Source organism: Pinus tabuliformis, chromosome J (assembly GCF_031772625.1).
Source record: "Pinus tabuliformis cultivar Carrire ecotype Pingquan chromosome J, CPIR1, whole genome shotgun sequence".
Taxonomy (NCBI): Eukaryota; Viridiplantae; Streptophyta; class Pinopsida; order Pinales; family Pinaceae; genus Pinus; species Pinus tabuliformis.
In genome coordinates, this window is record NC_142295.1 from 781,921,320 (window position 1) to 781,931,060 (window position 9,741).

Consider the following 9,741-nt stretch of genomic DNA (forward strand, 5'->3'; position numbering starts at 1 on the left):
ATATATATGCATGTATGGCATTGTCTGATAGGGTTTTTAGGGATCGTGATTGTTTTATGTTGAAGTTTATATGTATGGTTAGATGTATGTTGTTGTCTGACAAGATCATGAGGGATCATTCTTTTGGATGAATGATTGCATATGCAGGTGAATGGCATGAAGAGGGTCCTGGTTTATGAGGAATCAAGTGAGTAGAGTAGCCCTGACCGATCTATGAGGTTAGTATAATTTTTCATATGAATGTATATTACGTGATTATACTATGTCTATGTTTATGTTATGGATAGGTAATGTTGAGGGATACATCAGTAGAAGGAAAGTAGTGTGATCTGCGGCATGTTGTAACAAGCGTGAATAGTGGAAAGACAGTAGAAGCGAGGTCGCTTGGTAGAGTCAGTGTGGTCTTGGGATGTGTACTACCATTGTTGTATATATGTTGTACATGTTGTATATGTGTTGCTATGTATATATGGTGTTGTGTACATGTTTTATAGCGGTGCTATGTACATATGGTGTTGCGTACATGTTGTATAGCAGTGTTATGTACATATGGTGTTGTGTACATGTTGCATATGAAGTTTTGTGTACATGTGGTGTTGTGTACATGTCGTGTAAGTGGTGTTGTGCACACGTTTTGCAGGTGGTGTTGTGTACACATTGTGTAGGTGGTGTTATTTATATGTGGTGTTGTGTACACGTTATGCAGGTGGTGTTGTGTCCAGGTGGTACTTTGTACATGTTGTACATGTGGTATTGTGTGCATGTCATACATGTTGTGTTGTGTACATGTGGTGTTGTGTATGTGCATTGTGTAGTCATCATATCATGACATGTGTATTTGTTATGTTTTACTATGTGTACATATATGTATTTTGTTGTACATAGGGTGTGGGTGTATGTTTTGTGTTATACACCAAGTGTAGGTGTATGTGTTGTGTTGTATGTCGGGTGTAGTTGTATGTATTGTGTGGCATAACGTGTGTAGGTGTATACATGTGATGTACACTAGATGTATAAGTACATGGTTGAAGAGAAGATAAGCATTGGGTGCTTGCTAGATGTAGCAACTGATTTGGTGTGTGTATGGAAAGGACAAAGAATAAAGGTAAAAGGAAAGGACTAATTGAAGGATAAGTATTAATATTTTATTCGAGTTTTATTATGCATATGATCTGTTACTATGATTTATGATGGTTACATATGGTTTATGATTCTAATTTATGGTGGTTTCGTTTTGAGTTAATTGGATGTGATATGTTTATACATGATGATTTGATAAAAGAGCTAGTTTGACTTGTTGTGACAAGAGGTAAACATAATTGCAAGTGTACCTTATTGAAGAGCTACCAATGAGGTATGATTTCAATTTATTTCAATTTATTTTGAATCTAATGGAAATTATGTGCTTGGTACAAGAAAGCATGAAAATGCTTGGTTGGGTGGTTGGAATTGGTTGCCAAAGAATGTTAGCAATAACAGTGAAAGGAATTGGAACAGGAAGCACTATGTTGGTAAACCATTTAGGAGAAGGGATATTGTGGGACACTAGTACCCAATAGTTTCCATTTATTTCCATGAGCATGTTATGACTGATGTTGTTATACTGAATCTACGACTGCAGATAGAAGTATATTTCCTAGACCTAGTGGCCTGGTCTAGAACAACAGAAATCAAAGACTATAAAGTTGTCCTTTGATAAATTTGAGAATGTAAATATGCTTACTCGTGATCCATCGCAAGATCTTCTCTCCTCTTGGCTTGTAAGCTCCAACTATAGCTCTGATCGCTATATTTATAACCTGCACAAAAAATCAACAGAAGCCAAAGATATATGACATCTATGTAGCATTATCCAATCACTTTATTCGATGGATCAGCATAGCATTGAAATATAGGCATGTAAACATAACATAACACATATAGGAAAATGGTATACACTTTATATTAATATGAAATGGATAGAGTTTACAACCAAAAGTGGAAGTTGATCTTGTAGAGATCTCCCCATGTTGACTTATCCTTCCTTGTCACAATGCACACCTCAAGGTCACCCTAATGGAAGGGAATGATAACTCTGTTATGACCAAAACAACAACAAGAGGGTATGATTAGTCTCCAAAATCCAACCCCTAGATTGTGGATGGCAGTAAATATAAAAGAGAGGATGATAGTTCATGAATTCTTATCCATTTACCAATCTAAGCTTGAGATCCACTTAGGAGGGGATGATGAGCTCAAGGAATACGAGGTGAAATATCCAAGGTATAATCAAATATGATTCAAAGTTATTATCCAAGTTAAATGGTTGTAAGAACTCCTAGAATCTTCTAGAAGAGGAAGCTTCGAGATTCTTTTTATTTTTCCTGAATTTCTAGAATCAACACACCCCCAACAAGGGACAACCTCCTGCTGATCAGAGCAGGTGCAGAGCTAAGAAACCCATTGCTAAACACAAGTCCCTAAAGGGCAAGTGTGCATCAGGCCTTAAAAGAAATGAAATGAGGCAATCAAGGTCCAAAACTCAGGGATTTGGGAGAGTCATGCTTAGGGCTTTGTGTAGGGATGATGACAAGGTGTTCATAGATGTTGATTGATCCATTTTGTAGGCCTATTGACCAGATGAGAGAAAATGTCCTATAACAAATTGCCCCCTAAAGCACAAAGTCAACTATGGCAATTGATGGTTAAAGTGTTTTACCTTGTGACAAGTTTGAATCAAGAACAACTAGTCGGATCATCATTTGTTAAAATAGATTTTCATTGTGATATATTTGTTGAGAGAGGCATACCCATACTAAACACATAAGCTAACATTACATGTACAATGATCAAGACGTCATGTCCACTGATGAAAAAGGGTGGATCCATGATTGGATTACTATCTACATGATCATAGCCATCATGCTTTGCAATCTTGCATTAATCCTGAAATCGCAGCTTAGATGGATGGAACTAGATCCAGGGTCTTCTATCAATTTAAGGTGATCTTCCATTTACGAGTCTAACCATGTGAATAAAGGAGTTGGAGTCGAACATGGAATACACCATCTGATTATCGACCAATGATGTAAGTCATTAACAAACGCGAGAGAAAGCATTGATGATATTAATGGATATCAAGGTACAATTATAGTACAATTCATATGGTATGAATGAATGAGTTGAAGTCAAACACCACACGTAATCTGTTGGTCAAAGGTTAATGCTGTAAAATTTTCACTGAGAGCGAGGAAACTTTCCATTGATGTATGCAAGCAACAAGGTACTGAAGGGAGAGTTCCAAAGTCAACTCCCTAGACAATGAGCTGATGTCGAAAGGAAGTGACCCGTCACATGATAGCCTTGATGAATCCCCCACCAATGAAACAAAATGGGTATTATGATTTGTGACAGAATGATGTTGATGTGGAATCAGTTTAGGAATGATAGACACTACAACAAAACCTTGTGATTAACATTCCTTTTTGCTTCCTTTTTTACATCTAGAGCCCATTTTTGGTGCTATCTATGTCCATTTATAAAATATGGTGCAAAACATGATGCAAAAATTGCAGGGAGCTTTACACCAAGTCTTGCACTAAGTTTAGCATCAAGTGTTGCACCAGGTTTCTCATGAGCTTTTTCACAAAATTTTGCACCATCCTTTGCACCTAGTTTTATGTTAGGTTTTGCATCAATTTTGGCACCTAATTTTGTTTCACCTACTTTTATATCCTCTATTGCATCAATTTTTTTGTGCCTACACTAGCATAAACTTCTTTATCCTCTTTTTCTTTTTTTTTTTGCATCCTTATTTGTTTCCCCTTTTGTGTCAAGCTTTTGTGTTGAGGTTTGTGCCTAGTTTTGCATTTATTTTTTCATCTACCTTTGTTGCATCCACTTTTGCATCTTGTTCTTCATCCACATTTTCATCTTCTATTGCATCCGTTATTGTGTCCAATATTGGATGGACTTTTGTTGTGCAACAATTTGCACCTATTTTGGCGCCTTCCTTTGCACCCACTTTTTCTTCTAATTTTTCATCCACGTTCACATCCCCATTTGCATCTAAGTTTGCATTTACTTTTGCATCTATTTTTTCATCCTTTTTTGTATCCATTTTTGCGTCAGGTTTTGCATCAAGTTTTGCATCTTTTTTTACATCTACATTTTCATCAACTTTTGTATCCAATTTTCATCCACTATTGCACCCATGTTTACATCCACTTTCTCATCCCTTTTTGCATCAATTTTGCTTCTTTTTTTGCATCTATCATTGTATCCACTTTTGTTGTGTCACAATTTGCACCATGTTTTGCGTCTATTGTTCTACACACATTTGTTTCTACTTTTGCATCCACATTTCCATCCTATTTTGCATCCAAATTTGCATCAAATATTGCATCCTTTTTTTTCATCCACTTTTGTGTTAGGTTTATGCATCAAGTTTTGTGTCTTGTTTTGTATCTACTTCTGTTGCATACATTTTTGTATCCAATTTTGTGTCCACAGTTGCGCCCATGTTTGCATCCACTTTTTCTTCCTTTTTTTGCATCTTATTTTGCATCCAATTTTGCATCTTTGTTTTTGTCTACTATTTCATCCACTTTTTCATCCAATTTTGTTGTGCCACAATTTATGCCATGTTTTGCACCTACCATTGAGCCCACATTTGGTTCTACTTTTGCATCCACATTTGCATCATATTTTGTGTACAAGTTTGCATCAAATATTGTGTATGTTTTTGCATCCACTTTTACGTCAAGTTTTGCATGAGGCTTTGCATCTAATTCTACATCTAATTTTGCACCTACTTCTATTGCATCCAATTTTGCATCTAATTTCGTGTCCAATGTTGCACCCATGTTTGTATCCATGCTTATATCCTTTCTTGCATCTTCTTTTGCATCCAAGTCTGCCTCCTTTTTGCATCCAAGTTTATGTCCTTTTTTGCATCCACTTTTGTTTCACCACAATTTGTGTCATGTTTTGCAACTACTATTTCACCCATGTTTGCTTCCACTTTTGCATCTACATTTTCATCATATTTTGTGTCCAAGTTTGTATTGACTATTGCATCTTTTTTTGCATCCACTTTTGTGTTAGGTTTTGTGTCTTGTTTTGCATATACTTCTATTGAATCCACTTTTTCAACCAATTTTACATCCATTGTTGCACCCATTTTTTCATCTGCTTTTGAATCCATTTTCCAACACTCATCATTTTTTTTGCATTGATGGTATTTCTTATGACATTGACAATTATGAACAATTGATGACAATACCAATAATCATTACGGAGACGATAATGAAGATGATCATGATGATAATGACAGTGTTGATAAAGATGATGGTTGTTAAAATGATGATGATAATGATGATGATGATTATGATGATGATGAGTTAGTGACCTTATAAAATCTTCCCAATCTTAAATGTTGTCATTGTGATAATCATAGTCATTATCTTTGGCATAATTATTCAAGTCATCGTCACCTAATCATAATTATTATCATCGTCGTCTAGGTCATCATCAACAACAATAATGGCATGAATGATGATGACGATGTCGATAATCATGATGTCCATGATGACAATGACATCAATAATGATAGAAATTACATTAATGATGATGATGGGGATGATGACAATGATAACGATGATGATAATGGTGGTGATGATGATCATAATCATCTATCAAAAAATAGATTTGTTATTTCTCATGCATATATCATGTGTCCTAAACAACCCTTTTCTAACACTCATCACATTTTTTGGTATTTCTTATGACATTGATAATTATAAACAATTGACAACAATGTTGATAATTGTGATGATGATGATTATGATTATGAAGATGATGACAATGACATGAATGGTGATAATGATGATAATGTTAATGATGACAATAATGATAATAATGATGGTAGTGTTGATGATGATAATGAAATGATGACAATGATTATGATGATACCAGTGACCTTAAAATCTTATGGATTCATGAAATTACTAGTTTCAAGACCATCTTTTGCATGCATCTTACACACAATTTTCATGTACCTAAACTTACGCACACAAAAAAATCCGTTTGTAATACAGTAGACAATAATCACTCTCCAGTTGGGGAATAAATAGCTTATTTCCTGTCTTTTCATACTCCCTTGCACATTTCATGGTTCTCAACATCTCTTTCTAACAAGTTTTCCTTTGGCTTTATGCCACAAGATATACATCTCCTCTTGTTCAAAGAAAGGTGATTCTCCATTTTACTTTTTCATGTTTAACCAAAGCACCTTTGTTGATTTAAGATAGGCATATATGGTTTGATAACTTACTCATTCTATATGACTCATTTTGATCTCATATAGTTGTTGGAAATACATCATATGATATAAAAAATGTCATTATAGCACCCTTCCCACATTATATACGTGATCAAGATGTCACATCACCCTTTTACCTTGGGTCATGGTTTTCATGGAACAAATGCACACATAGATTAGGGGTTGAATTTATACTATGATGTGTTGCTATGTTTTGATTTTAGTTCTTGATATATTGTTGACACTTGATCCTATAGGATTGGAAAAATATGGTGTAAATATGTAAATAAAAAACAAGAAAATGAAGAGACCTTGGAATGTGAATCCCAATGGTCTCTCTCCTATGTGTATATATTAATGTTCTTCTTAATATAAATTTAAATATTTTGGAGTTACCATATACCTTGCTTGACATGGTATTAGAGTGCAGGTCTATCGGTCCCAAATTTGACATCCTTTTTCCTCTGTAACTCCTTTTGCATTAGTCTAACTTGTCCCTCTGTCATAAATTTCCTTGGTAGAACCATTTTCCCTATGGAAAATTGAAATTCATCCACAACAACCTTAACTAATTCTCCTTTTGTTGCCTAACTATAATATTTATTTAGTCACTTTATGTACTATATACACTAGCTGAGGCCCTCCGTCAATTGATACACATTGTGCATGCTGTAACAAGGTTGCATACAACATTTCATCACTGGTTTCCAGATTGAAAGCCCATGGCGGTACTGTAACTAAACCTTTGTTTACTTGTGTTTACACATTTCTACATTTATCTATGATTATTGGTTGGTGTTGAGCATTGGCATTGACAGCGTTGTTGAGTGTTGGCATTCTAAAGTTTTTATTTATATCTGTGTTGAATACTTGTTGGTGTATTGAGTTGATTTATTTTATATGAGAGTTGGTTTACATCAAAGAGGCTATTTACGATCGAGAGGATGGATAATTTCTTTTGGGTTATTTTGATTAAAGAGAATTGGAGCTAAAATGTATGATGAGTCTCTACTATTTGTAGAGATATATTAGATTTTTTATCAAAGACTATTGCTGCAAGTATTTTGACTATTCAGGGCCCAACTCAAAATTTTGCAGAGATGCATTCACTCATCTCCATTGTTGGATTACTTCTCACTGGCAAAGAGAACTACCATGAATGGTATAGAAAGATAAAGCATACCCTCATTTTCAATCAATTATGGAAAGGAGCATGTGAAGGAGGATAATACCGTCCACCTGCAAAGTGCACAACAGACAAAGAGCTTTCCATATGGGAGAACAAGAACAAAAATGCCTATGCCTTGATTGTTGAATTAGTAAACGAAGAGGTGAGTCGTCACATTGCACCAATGACATCCAATGCTTTTAATGCTTTAAATATGTTGAAAGAATTATATGAATCACACTCGGAGCTTGAGGTAGTCCAACCAATGATCAAACTCTTCAATCTATAATTAAAAGATGATGACCCCCTTTCCCTAACCTCTGAAATTAGAGCTATTATGCATGATGTAGAAGTCTCCAAAGTTAAAATGGATTTTCATCTCACAAATTTTTTCAGGGCACTATATCGTGACTATATCCCACATATTCTCTTAAATCAATACAAGCTAGTGGAAAAATTAAAGAGATTACTTTTGACACTCATCAATTGTCACCTTTAGGTCTAGTGCCACATAACCAAGAATTCATTGGAAGGTCACCGATGCCAAGGCTCTTCCAATTCTCATATGTTGGGTGTGGAGCCTGATTATCTTCTGTATTCAAAGGTTTCAGCCGGATGTATACCCCAGGAAGACTGTACATCCCTCCATGCACGGGGGGGGGTTGTGGGGGGGACTTGTCACCCCCGCAGGGGTCTGGGGGCCAGCAGTCCCCTGGCGGGGGTTCGGGGGCAGCGCCCCCAAAGCTAAAAATAGATGTAAAGTTGCCTTGTAAAAGTCTAGTAACTTCTAGTCAATTTGGGTCATTCATTAGGCAAATGATCTGACAGTAGAAGTTATGTTTAATTTAGGGTTTTTTGCCCTAGAAGGTAACCCCTCACTATATATGAGGGAATTGTATTGCGTCTATGTATTTCTGTATTCTGAGTGAGGAAGAGAAAAGAGATTGAGAGCGAAGAGGGTGTTACAGCGGATCTCCTGTAGGTTGTATCTCTTCAGTTTTCTGGATAATATAATAAAAGAAGGACTCGTTGTTTCTCCGTGGACGTAGCCCAAACTGGGTGAACCACGTATATCTGTGTCTCTCTTGTTTTATGCATTTTCTGTGTTTATATTTCTGCAATATTTTATGTGTTCCATTGCTCCGTAATATATAATTTTCTAACAACTGGTATCAGATTCGAAGGTCTATTTGGTTGATAAACTCACAGCAGAGAATGGTTCCTGGTTTGAGCGGGAGAAATGGTGGAATATGGTAGGTTTAGGGTCGAAAAATTCAATGGCCAAAACTACTAGATGTGGAAGATGCAGATGGAAGATTATCTGTGTCAGAGAGATATGTACCTACCATTGAGCGGAAAGACAAAGAAGCCGACGAGTATGATAGACATAGAATGGGATATTTTGGAGAGAAAGGCACTTGGAACAATACGGTTGTGCCTAGTGGCCTCGGTAGCCTTTAATATTTCAAAGGAAATGACAACACAGGGTTTAATGTCGGCATTGGCCAAACTATATGAAAAACCCTCAGCCTCAAAGAAGGTATTGCTTATGAACCATTTATTTTATATGAAGATGTCAGAAGGTGGATCTGTTGCAGATCATTTAAATGATTTTAATACAGTTACAAGTCAGTTAAGTTCTATAGGGGTAAATTTTGATGATGAAGTTAGGGCTCTGTTATTTCTGTGCTCATTGCCAGAAAGTTGGAATGGTTTAGTTATGGCCGTTAGTAACTCTATCTCTCGATCTAGTACTTTAAAGTTTGATGATGTTTTTGGTGCAATCCTAAGCGAGGAAATGCGATGGAAAAGCTCTAGTGAGACATCAGGTAATGCTTCGATTGCAGAGACTAGGGGAAGAAAAATGGAAAGAGGAAAGAGCCCAGGATATCGCAGTAAGTCAAGAAAAGGCAGATCCAAGTCCAGATCGGGGATAGTGTGCTGGAAATGCGGGAAGAAAGGACACCTAAAGAAAGACTGTAGATCTTGGAAGGGAAAAGAAGGAGATGCACAACAAGAAACTAATCATGAAGCGAATGTAACAGGTGATGTGTTGCGAGATGCTTTGATTCTTTCATTAGATAATATTATTGATGCCTGGGTGGTAGATTCAGGGGCCTCATTCCATGCCACGCCTGATAAGAAGCATTTTCATGATTATGTTCAAGGATATTTTGGACAAGTTCGATTGGGTGATGATAAACCCTATAAAATCGTTGGAATGGGTACAGTTTTCATAAAACAGCAAAATGGAAATCAGTGAATATTGAAG